A 12859-nucleotide genomic window follows, 5' to 3' on the forward strand; every position below is an offset into this window, starting at 1 on the left:
AAACAATCCACAGTTCAATTGGAGTTTTTGTTATGAAATTTAAATGCGTAAATCTTAAATATATATATATATATATATATATATATATATATATACATATATATATATACATATATATATATATATATATAACATATATAATATATATATATATATATATATATTAGTGCAATGGTAAAAAGAAAATAAGATTTTGTATTTTTTAAAATAAGATTTTTTTCGGTTCTCCCACAGACCATCGTTCTAAACAACACTGTTCAAAGGAGAAAAGCGGTTTTAAGCGATCTTTCGCACGTGTGACAGCAGCGTTCGCTGTCCTCACGTCCTGTGCGTCCTCCACGCGCATGACGTCATCGACGTCTCGAGCTGTTTGTTCTGGATTGTGGGAGAGAAAGAGCCCGCGCGCCCTCACCATAAAATAAAGAAGGTAAATAAACAAGCAGCCGCTACACCTCTGCACATCGTTTATTTCACATTAACGGTCCTGGCATGCGCCGTGTCGTTTCGTGCAACGGTCAAGCGCGCTAATCAGCGCTGAAACAATTGTCTGGTGCGCGCGGTGAGAGCGGCCTGTGTGTCGCCGAGTGCTAACGCTATCTGCCCCGAAAGACGTGATAACGGGTCAGTTTGAAACCATTTTGCACTTGAGCTGCTTTTATTTGTGTTTTAGCGCTGAATTAATTCTTAGACATCGCGTGTGCGTCAAAGGAAGCAGGTAATGTAGGGCACTGCTGTTTTGACGAGGTTGTTTATTAGCAGTAGGCCGTTTGGTGGGCAATGCTAGCACAGCATCGCATCCCCAGCGCTGCGCAGCTTGACGGCCGCGCTGCGCGAAAACTCACGTTTCCCTGTGCGGGAATGCTGACGGATTCGACGTAGAATTCTTCGAGAATGCGCGAACTCTTACGCACGGTCAGATTAATGAAGTCGGATGCTTGTGGAGTGATTTGTGCACGTATCAAGCATTTGACATTGACAGATGTGTATTAATTGCGGGCCGTGGTTGCTTCCACGCATTTGCTCTTGAGTCAGTGTGTGTGTGTTTTGGTGATGAACACACACACACGCAAATATGCACGAAGCCGGACGAGCTCTTGTCAGAGTGTTAGCATTGATAGCGGTTTGGAGGAAATATGCACACCAATGTCCCGCTTTTTATGGCAATTACAGATATATAACCTTATTATATTCACTTAGTAAATGTTTTAAACTTGTGTAAACCCGTATAACGTGTAAGGACTCGTATGAGCTGCCTATAGTCGCCATTTTGTGTTGCTCCCCTTAGAAACAGAGACGTTACATTTAAATGACGAAACATGGTGAGAGAGTCAATAGCGACGATTTAATTTGATCTCTCAGTTGTGAGTGGTTCCATTATAGTGAACCTGAGTCTATTAAATCGTGTTTTGTTGAAAAAGTGTTTAGTTTGTTTTAGCGCTTGTCGGTAGCGTTAGCCTCGCAGTACTTTCGGTTCGCGCTCGGGTTACTGTCAGAGGAAATTCTCCGCTTTTTATGACAGAAATATGACTTCTGTTTCGTAATGGACACTCATTGTCTTCTGGACTTTAATTTTGGCGCATTGAACACTTAGCTATTCTGACAAGCATGTATGAGGAGCAAATCTGCTGCGTGTTTGTTTGACAGCTTTTGAATGTTTGTCTCAGAGAGGCTTCCCTGTTTAAAGTGATTTGTGTTCATGTTCAGGAGTTATTTTAACCTACCAGTTCAGCTAGAGTGCCAAAATAATCTCTTTCAGGTCGTTATGAAGAGTTACTTAGTTTAGTTGCTGTCAGTTACAATCAAAGAAGAGTATGGTGACAGCTTGATATCTTTTACAGAAATTATTTTCTTTTTAAAAGGGATAGTTCACCCAAAAATGAAAATTCTTTCGTCATTTACTCGCCCTCATGCCATCCCAGATATGACTTTCTTTCATCTGCTGAACACAAATTAAGATTTTTAGAAGAACATTTAAGCTCTGTAGGTCCATACAATGCAAGTGAATGGTGACCAAAACTTTGTTGCTCCAAATTGCCATTGAAAATATAGGGAGCCCATTACCTAACCTTTTCCTAACCTTAACAGTGAGTGGAAGTGACGCCTTCTTTTGAAGTTTGCACAACCCTGTTTTGGTGTAACCACGCACCCCCTTTCGAGTAACTCCGCCCCCATTTGGAGGTCTCCGGCCTGCAGCTATACCTACTTGGAATTTATAGTAAAAAAGGACTTGAATATTGATCTGTTTCTCACCCAAACCTATCATATCACATCTGAGTAAGTGGAAAAAGTAAATAAAAAGTTCAAAATAATTTTCATTTTTGGGTGAATTATTCCTAAAACTGTAAGAGGACACTTGACCGCTAATGAGTGCTGTTGAGTTCAGACTGACAAATGTTAAGACCACAATTTTACTTCCTTCACTTCTGCTCGACTGTCCTTATGAATGAACCTGATAGTCATCCCTTATAAAAGAGAGCGTTTCATTCCTCAGGTGTTCAGTGATGACGTAATGGGTTTAAACTAATAACTTGTTCTACTTCACTACTACTAACACACAGGGATTGCATGTTGTCAATGTGCAACCTCTGTACCTTTTACACTCTTGCTGTGTGTGACTGTGTACATAGCCATAAGGCAACAAAAAGTACACAGAGATATAGCAGGGCAGAGGTCGAGAAATGTGCTGGGGTTGAACTGTGAAAGAATATTAGTCATGATGATGTGTTGTGAAAGTGATTTTTTTTTTTTAATTTTTTTTTGTAAAAATATTTTTTTATATATATATATAGTGACTTTGTTTGCTAAAGAGGAGTGTCTTTAATGAAAATAGGAAGTATGAAATTATTTATTGCTGCATAGACAACTTTATTGCTAATAATCTTACAGAGTCTTGTTGTGATGTTGGGTGGTGGTACTCTGTGTGTGGTGGTCTTTCCCCCTCACAATATTTGTGCAGTTGAGTTACCATGGTAACTCCATCATTGGCCTTGTTTTGGATGTGACGGGGGGAGCCAATTTGTTAGATAATGATTCATCCCTTGAACCTGGGCTTACCTTGAGAATAAACATTTTCATTTCTTAGGGTTGAGAACCAAGAATCGGTTCATATTCAGAACCAGTTCCATTTAAAAAACAAAACAAAAAAAAACAAATTACCAGAACCGAAATATTTTTTTAATGACTTTAAGTTATGCTGACGCTTCTCAAATGACCATTCTTCAGCCCATTTGGACAGAACTGAAATCATCCTGAAATACTCTGTCAGTGTTTTTATCTGATTCCCAAACGAATGACTCTTAAGAGCCAGTTCTATTGAACCTACAGCCTGACTAGTGCAGCCCAATTCCAGAACAAATGACTCTTATGTGCTGGTTCTTTTGGATCTTTAGCGGAAAACACAGTGCTACCTCTTGAGCTAATGAATCTTATCTGTCAGTTCTTTTTAGTCAGTCAAAAACGTACTGAACTGTAAGTCATTCATTTTGCCATGTCCAACTTGTGAGATTTGTATCAGAGTAACAGAGCTCACTGGTTGTTTATATGACAGTTACCCCATTTAAACTTAATATTACAATTTTTGGTGATCCAATCATGTGTTCAGTGTTAAATACAGGTGGAAACGGGGTCCAAAATGTTTTGTGATTGGATGGATCACTGAAACCACATACGTAGTTAGTCAAAAATACTTGTGACCACATTGCATTTGAGGTGTAAACGCTAATCCGTCCTGAATGCGTCCCGGACAGCAGTGAAGTGCCACCGCTCACCTGTCAATCAACCCCTGTGGCAAAAGCAAGAGTTTAAACTTTGCTGGTTATTTGCAGCTTTAAAACGAAATAACTGCCAGATATATACAGTTGTGCTCAAAAGTTTGCATACCCTGGCAGAAATTGTGAAATTTTGGCATTGATTTTGAAAATATGACTGATCATGCAAAATCATGTCTTTTATTTAAGGATAGTGATCATATGAAGCCATTTATTATCACATAGTTGTTTGGCTTCTTTTTAAATCATAATGATAACAGAAATCACCCAAATGGCTCTGATCAAAAGTTTACATACCCTTGAATGTTTGGCCTTGTTACAGACACACAAGGTGACACACACAGGTTTAAATGGCAATTAAAGTTTAATTTCCCACACCTGTGGCTTTTTAAATTGCAATTAGTGTCTGTGTATAAATAGTCAATGAGTTTGTTAGCTCTCATGTGGATGCACTGAGCAGGCTAGATACTGAACCATGGGGAGCAGAAAAGAACTGTCAAAAGACCTGCGTAACAAGGTAATGGAACTTTATAAAAATGGAAAAGGATATAAAAAGATATCCAAAGCCTTGAAAATGCCAGTCAGTACTGCTCAATCATTTATTAAGAAGTGGAAAATTCGAGGATCTCTTGATACCAAGCCAAGGTCAGGTAGACCAAGAAAGATTTCAGCCACAACTGCCAGAAGAATTGTTCTGGAAACAAAGAAAAACCCACAGGTAACCTCAGGAGAAATACAGGCTGCTCTGGAAAAAGACGGTGCGGTTGTTTCAAGGAGCACAATACGACGATACTTGAACAAAAATGAGACGCATGGTCGAGTTGCCAGAAAGAAGCCAATGCCACAAAAAAGCCCGTTTACAATATGCCCGACAACATCTTGACATGCCTCACAGCTTCTGGCACACTGTAATTTGGAGTGACGAGACCAAAATTGAGCTTTATGGTCACAACCATAAGCGCTATGTTTCGAGAAGGGTCAACAAGTATTGTGCTGATCTTATATTGATTCTCTTATCCTGCTATTCGATATTTGCAGATACTTCAAAGTCTGCCGCGATACAATTTCTATTTGATTCGTTTCAGGGCCTTGCGATCCATATTCCGATATTATGTATCTATTTTACAAAATCAATTGTTTAAAGTTATATAACTGATGCTGGAGCTGAGCAGGTGTTTCTTTCCCTCATTAGTGCTGTTCAGAATGTCGGCGTTGTCAAGATGTTTCACATGGTTGAACTTCTCAGTGGTACTTTTAAATAGCAAATTCTCATGTAAAATTCAAATGGGTCGCATGTGCAGTGATATCGTTGGAAGCCCGAATTAATCACGCATGTGAGCCGCTCTGCGTTTGTCACGAGAGCTCGCGTTTTAAGGAGTGCCCGGTTGACGTGCTCGCACTGATCCTGTCACTGGGGCTCGCGTTTCACAGGAAGCCCGGTTGACGCGCGCGCATGGATAGCAGTGCGCAGTTTGGCTTCAAAGACCCTGCGCACATCCGTGTCCCACATGAAAAGCGTATTTAGCACTCAAAGTCAAATTAATGTAATAAGGTTGCTTCAACGGAAATGCATACGGATGTGGCTGACAGAGTATTAAAATAAAGGTGCATCTTAAAAAAAAATGTCTATCGATATTTATGCATTGTATCTAACATTGGATCGTTGGTTATTGGATCAATGCATCGATCCAGATCGATGAATTGTTACACCCCTAGCCACAACATTAAAACCACTGACAAGTGAAGTCAATAACATTTGTTATCTCATTACAATGGCAACTGTCAAGGGCTGGGATATATTAGGCAGCAAGTGAACAGTCAGTTCTTGAATTTCATGTGTTGGAAGCAGGAATAATGGGCAAGCGCAAGTCAAAGTCGCTCAGATACAAGGGCCAAATTGTGATTGCTAGACGACTGGGTCAGAGCATCTCCAAAACAGCAGGTCTTTTGGGGTGCTCCCGGTATGCAGTGGTTAGTACCTAACAAAAGTTGTACAAGGAAGGACAACCGGTGAACCGGCGACAGGATCATGGTCGCCCAAGGCTCGTTAATGCGCGTGGCAAAGGCTAGCCTGTCTGGCCCAATCCCACAAAAAAGCTACTGTAGCACAAATTGCTGAAAAACGTAATGCTGGCCATGATAGAAGGGTGTCAGGACACAGTGCATCACAGCTTGCTGCGTATGTGGCTGCGTAGCTGCAGACCGGTCAGAGTGCCCATGCTGACCCCTGTCCACCACCGAAAGCGCCTACAATGGGCACGTGAGTGTCAGAACTGGACCATGGAGCAAAGGAAGAAGGTGATCTGGTCTGACGAATCACGTTTTCTTTTAGATTATGTAGACGGCCGGGTGCGTGTGTATCATTTACCTGGGGAAGAGTTGGCAGCAGGATACACCATGGGAAGAAGGCAGGCTGGCGGAGACAGTGTGTTGCTCTGGGCATTGTTCTGCTGAGAAAACTTGGGTCCTGCCATTCATGTTACTTTGACACGTACCACCTGCAGTTGAAATCAGAAGTTTACATACACCTTAGCCAAATACATTAAAACTCAGTTTTTCACAATTCCTGACATTTAATCATAGAAAACATTCCCTGTCTTTGTAGTGATCCTAACTGACCTTTATTTTAAGAATGTGAAATGTCAGAATAGTAGAGAGAATTATTTATTTCAGCTTTTATTTCTTTCATCACATTCCCAGTGGGTCAGAAGTTTACATACACTTTGTTAGTATTTGCTAGCATTGCCTTTACATTTTTTGACTTGGGTCAAACATTTTTGGTATCCTTCCACAAGCTTCTCACATTAAGTTGCTGGAATTTTGGCCCATTCCTCCAGACAGAACTGGTGTAACAGAGTCAGGTTTGAAGGCCTCCATGCTCGTACATGCTTTTTCAGTTCTGCCCACAAGTTTTCTATCGGACTGAGGTCAGGGCTTTGTGATGGCTACTCCAATACCTTGACTTTGTTGTCCTTAAGCCATTTTGCCACAACTTTGGAGGTATGCTTGGGGTCATTGTCCATTTGGAAGACCCATTTGTGACTGAGCTTTGACTTGCTGGCTGATTTCTTGAGATGTTGCTTCAATATATCCACATAAATTTCCTTCCTCATGATGCCATCTATTTTGTGAAGTGCACCAGTCCCTCCTGCAGCAAAGCACCCCCACAACATGATGCTGCCACCCTAATGCCTCACGGTTGGGATGGTGTTCTTCAGCTTGCAAGCCGCATCCTTTTTCCTCCAAACATAACAATGGTCATTATGGCCAAACAGTTCAATTTTTGTTTCATCAGACCAGAGGACATCTCTCCAAAAGTAAGATCTTTGTCCCCATGTGCACTTGCAAACTGTAGTCTGGCTTTTTTATGGTGGTTTGGGAGCAATGGTTTCTTCCTTGCTGAGCAGCCTTTCAGGTTATGTCGATATAGGACTCGTTTTACTGTGGATATACATACTTGTCTTCCTGTTTCCTCCAACATTTTCACAAGGTCCTTTGCTGTTGTTCTGGGATTGATTTGCACTTTTCGCACCAAATTACCTTCATCTTTAGGAGACAGAATGCGTCTCCTTCCTGAGTGGTATGATGGCTGTGTGGTCCCGTGGTGTTTATACTTGCATACTATTGTTTGTACAGATGAACGTGGAACCTTCAGGTGTTTGGAAATTGCTCCCAAGGATGAACCAGACTTGTGGAGGTCCACAATTTTTGTCTGAGTTATTGGCTGATTTCTTTTGATTTCCCCATTATGTCAAGCAAAGGCACTGAGTTTGAAGGTAGGCCTTAAAATACATCCACAGGTACACCTCCAATTGATTTCAATTAGCCTATCAGAAGCTAATTGGCTAATTACCTAAAGGCTTGATATTTTCTGGAATTTTCCAAGCTGCTTAAAGGCACAGTTAACTTAGTGTATGTAAACTTCTGACCCACTGGGATTGTGATATAGTCAAATAAAAGTGAAACAATTGTTGGAAAAATTACTCATCATGCACAAAGTAGATGTCCTAAACAACTTGCCAAAACTATAGTTTGCTAATATGAAATCTGTGGAGTGGTTAAAAAATGAGTTTTAATGACTTCAACCTAAGTGGATGTAAACTTCTGACTTCAACTGTACCTAAATATTGTTACACACCACATACACCCCTTCATGGCAACGGTATTCCCTGATGGCAGTGGCCTATTTCAGCAGGATAATGCACCCTGCCGCTCTGCAAAAATTGTTCAGGAATGGTTTGAGGAACATGACAAAGAGTTCAAGGTGTTGATATGGCCTTCAAATTCCCCAGATCTCAATCCGATTGAGCATCTGTGGGATGTGCTAGACCAACAAGTCCGATCCATGGAGGCCCAACCTCGCAACTTACAGGACTTAAAGGATTTGCTGCTAAAGTCTTAGTGCCAGATACCACAGGATACCTTCAGAGGTCTTGTGGAGTCCATGCCCCAAAGGGTCAGAGATGATTTGGTGGCACGAGGGGGACCTATACAATATTAGGCAGGTGGTTTTAATGTTGTAGCTGATCGGTGTATATACAAGAGTTTGTATATTCAAACTTCACAGATCATCTTCAGTGTCTGATATCAACGTGCAGTGACAGATGAGAAGCACACACGTCTGAAGCCCCTTTAATAGGTACTCAAATAACAATTTTGCTCAATGTTGTGTTTATGCTTCTATTAAATTTCAGCTGCTTCTGGGAGAATTAGTGCGCCGTTTTATTTTATTACTTTTTTGCGGTTTATTTATCATGATGTTTGTTGTCATTAGGGCTGTCACTATCGAATATTTTGGTAATCGAGTAATCTAACAATTATTCTAACAATTAATTGAGTAATCTGAAAAATTATTTAAAAACTCCAATCGAGGTCACATTTGTCTAAAATGCATTAATTAGCCAAAGTTTTGATGTATTTTACAATTGAATAACAACAACAAAACAATTGTGCAAACAATATCTAAAGCCAACAGACACCCAAAGCAGATCTATAATATAAAAAATGTATATAATTAAAGTCCGAGATTGGCTTCTCCAGGTGTGTCCAACTTTTTTCTTTTCTAAAGATCTTTTCTTTAACTAGTTCAACATGATCTACCCGTTTTAGAACTTAAATATGGGAAAACAGGCCATGGAAATAAAATGTTGTTTGAGGATTTTATATACATGGTTAAACTATTTTATAGAGAGAGAGAATTATTATTATTTTTATTTATTTTTTTTATAATTGCATGCAAAACGCAATAGACCTTATTCATTCTAGTAGCACCATATTTAATGGGAATGACAACAAGGCTGTGAGGAATAGACTTACAGTCTCTTCAATGACACGAACGGTAGAAAGCTGTAAAAAGTTCCTTGATCACATCTGATTTTCCACAACTCCTGTTGTCTGGAGTTCTTTGTCTACTGAATGTTCTTAATTTTTAGATTTTTCAATGTTTTGTCCGCAGAATGATCTAAAAACACTTTAAACTGCAGTGCAGCCCATTTAAGAGACACTGAGTTTTACCCTAATAATGCCCATAAACTATAAAAAATTTATTGGAAGTGGGGCATTGCGGTCTATTTCATAATTACAATCATCACAAAATCTAATTGACATAAGGAGAAAGATCGCATTTACATTCAAATTATATTAATTTACACAGAACAGAACTCAAACGATAATTTTCTGAAAATAACATTTTTAGATCGTCAGGATTCGGTCAGATTTATTGAACTGAATATGTTTGTGCATCCGTTACTGCGTGTGTAACTTTAATCAGTCCAAGGATATCTTTTTCTTATGCATTTATAAATGACACTTCTTGTTATGTGTTCGCTCCCTCATACATGGACTGCGTTACTTCCGCCTTTTATTTTTCGATTTGGCAATTTTGTAATCGAAGATTACAAATTGAGTATTCGAATTAGAGTAATCGTGACAGCCTTAGTCGTCATGAATAGGGGTGGGCGATATGACAAATCCTATATCGCGATATGAGTAATTTTATATCACGATAATGATATATATCACGATATAAATTTTTCTGAAAAATCAATAAAATTTTATTATATATTACGCCATGATGCAATATGTAATTGAGTAAGCCAGTCAGTGAATTAAAAACTTAATAAATGAAAACTTCATCTTATATAATTTTCTTTATTTTGAACTTGACAAACATAGTCAAAGTAAAAAAATAAATAAATGCCACATTTCAGTCTGAAGATGTGGACCAATTTTCGTTTTCTTTTTATTATTGTTGTTGTTATGATTATTGTTATAACTTTCCTCAAGAAACTTATCTTCTCAAAGCAATGTAAAAAGTAAAATAACATAAATAAATAAAAATATATCCCTAAATAAAACAATTAGGTTTTTAGTAATCTATATAAAGATAATATAAAATATCTGAAGGAAAATATGGTATGGATGGTTTGTTTCCTGATATCATTCGAATAACATCATTCGAACAGAATTTTACAAAGGGTTTTGATGTGTATTTCAAAAACCCACTTGACATTGAGAGAAACCAGAATGAGTAATTGGTGTGATCTGCGATTTTTCTGTCACAGGAGCACAAGTGAAGGGACTGGGATGACTTCAAGACTCGCGTGCACTTGCGTGTTTCAGACTGCGTGGGCAAAACTGCCACAAAACACAGCTGCGCGTATGTTTGGATGGGAGGCATGTTTAGTGCGTGGGATGAATGTCATAGAATTTGCTTTAACGTCGGCTCAAGCGAAATTTCATGCCGCAGAAGCGGATTCAGTGTCATTTGTTCTCGTGTTCTAGACAAGCATTTCATCTAATGACGCGTGCAGCTGTCAGTGAAAAACTGCGTTTCATTATTTCTCTTAGTCTTACATGAAGCCTTGACCACTGATGTATATACGCACATGGATATATCGACATACACAATATACAAACCTTGCAAATCACTGTTTTCTGCCCGGTATCGCATTTTCTAAAGCCAAACCAATTCCACACCACGGAGGACACACTTTTTCCTTCATAATCTCCTTCTCAGTCAAATTAATTTGAGGAATGAGCAGTTGCTCCGCCTTCCTCCATTTATCCGACAGTGTGTGTAATACGTATGTGTTATGTGCTGTATACATTTCTCGTGTGGCAATTTTGCGTTACCGCGATAGAGATGATAATCCAAAATGTATACTGGTTGGCAAATTTCTACCAGTTTATCATTTCTACCGGTATATTGCCCACCCCTAGTCATGAAATTCAAAATCCGATCACAAGAGATGCATGGTAATACCAGGTGGAAACAGCAATGCATCTCGGCTGGCCACTTTTGATCGGTTCACCAAAAACACTTGAAATATGAAACATGACAAGCATTCACTGAATCAACGATAGCCAATATAGGCATATTTACCGAAAGCGACTGAATGAAAAAGCAGTACAGGACCAATAAGAGCAAACCTAATATAGCCTGTTCTAAATGGAATTCACAAAGCAAAAGTTACCCAACATATTATAACACCCTGTCTACAACAAACGCGTCCGTTGACGCAACGTGATGCAGCGGCTTGAGGCTGCTGTGTTCACAGTCAGCACAGACCAATTAGCAGTGAGCTCGAGTAGACTTCAGCAATTAAATCGGTGAATAACCTGTATTGTACTTTTATTTTCAATTAATCGACTTGTATAAACATTAACCATGTTAGTTATACATGTATAAGTGTAGTTATACATCTGGTTAGAAAAAAATATTTAAATTAGTAGACCAGAAACATCATGAGCTGGCTTTAATGCAACTGGCAGAAGTTATTTAAATGGGTAACAAATAAAATTCATGGCAGAAAGATCCACATAAATGATATTTGGCAAGTAGAAGCACTATTTCAGAAGGATGGGATAATAAAGTGGCTGGAATAGGGAGTAGCTCTGCAACGTGTCGGCAATAGAACGGGACATCTGTTTACTGTCGGTACTTAGCACCACAATGGACGCTTCCAGTGTAGATGGCATCAATAGCTATATTGTGAATTAAATTTATGCGAAAAATCAGGATATTACAAAAACAGTGTGTGGTTAAAGCCGCACTTCCATCCCATGTTTTCAAAAAAACTAAATGGTCAATTCTGGTCAAACTGTAGCCATTGTAACTCTTATTAATAAAATACTCAGTTTAGAGCATGCAGACAAAACACTGTAAAGAACTTTGTCTAATGTCTGGGAGCGACAGTGTGTCACACAGTTCTTTGAACGCTATATGTGTGTGTTACTCCTTATGACTTTACCGTGCCGATCTATAAGTGTCAATTAGTGCCCGAAAGATTTATCGATATTAGACTTTCACCGATATATCGGTATCGGTGTATGTGTTTACCAATATGCGCAGATATGAAAACTTTTTTCAGAGCATATAATGCAGAAAACAATGCTTTAGAATTGGTGTCATTACGTAGTTTGTCCAGTAGAGCGCGCTCCGACTCCACTGTTTACAGAGCTGAGCTGATTGTGGCTCTGCAGACAGGGCGGAGTTCAGCTGTGTCTCGGTAAGTTAACTAGTTTGTGAAATACATACTGGAAAGTTAATAAACAATGACCCCATCATTTTCCCTTTTCAACGTAACGTTAACCATGTCACTCATGTTTATCACATCTGTTTGCTGTTAGCCAGCTATAGTTTGTCAGTGCAGTCAGTAACGCAGTAGATACAAAGGTAAGCAGCAGAGCATCTTTTTGCAGCTCAGCAGACAACGGTGCGGTGGTGGATTGTGTCTGCTGAGTGTTGATTTCATGCTATGTTATTACCTAGTTGGTGAGACGCAATGCTGGAAAGTAAAATAAAAAACGTCCGTCTTTTACTCTCCGTGACAACAAGCTTATAGCTAACTAGCTAATCACGTAGCTACTTTCATTGTTGTCAGTTGAGTGGAAGCTAATATGTAAACATGTATTCACCAAACTGTTTTGTTCAGGATTCACAGCTTGGTACCCCCTTCAACCGAACAATTCCAGTCGTTGCATTTACAAAATGTCATATTTAAAAGTCTGGTTTTCCACCGTTGAAAGTTTCCCCTGAACTTGTATAGCAGAATACAGTGTAACACCGCTTGACTCGGCAGGTGAAAATG

General features: G+C 39.2%; 1 protein-coding gene across 3 annotated transcripts in view; it reads left to right on the plus strand.

Annotated features, from left to right (window-relative positions):
• The first annotated feature begins 339 nt into the window (after positions 1-339).
• brd4 (bromodomain containing 4) overlaps positions 340-12859 on the plus strand; it is a 91386-nt gene continuing 78866 nt past the window's right edge. The window contains exon 1 of one of the 3 annotated variants that reach the window (XM_051715216.1): positions 340-427. The gene's annotated coding sequence lies outside the window, so the exon portion shown is untranslated. Of the gene's footprint in view, positions 428-602; positions 622-12859 lie in introns of those variants that run through there. The other 2 variants (XM_051715219.1, XM_051715217.1) reach the window with 2 other exon arrangements.

Source organism: Myxocyprinus asiaticus, chromosome 13, assembly GCF_019703515.2.
Source record: "Myxocyprinus asiaticus isolate MX2 ecotype Aquarium Trade chromosome 13, UBuf_Myxa_2, whole genome shotgun sequence".
Lineage (NCBI taxonomy): Eukaryota > Metazoa > Chordata > Actinopteri > Cypriniformes > Catostomidae > Myxocyprinus > Myxocyprinus asiaticus.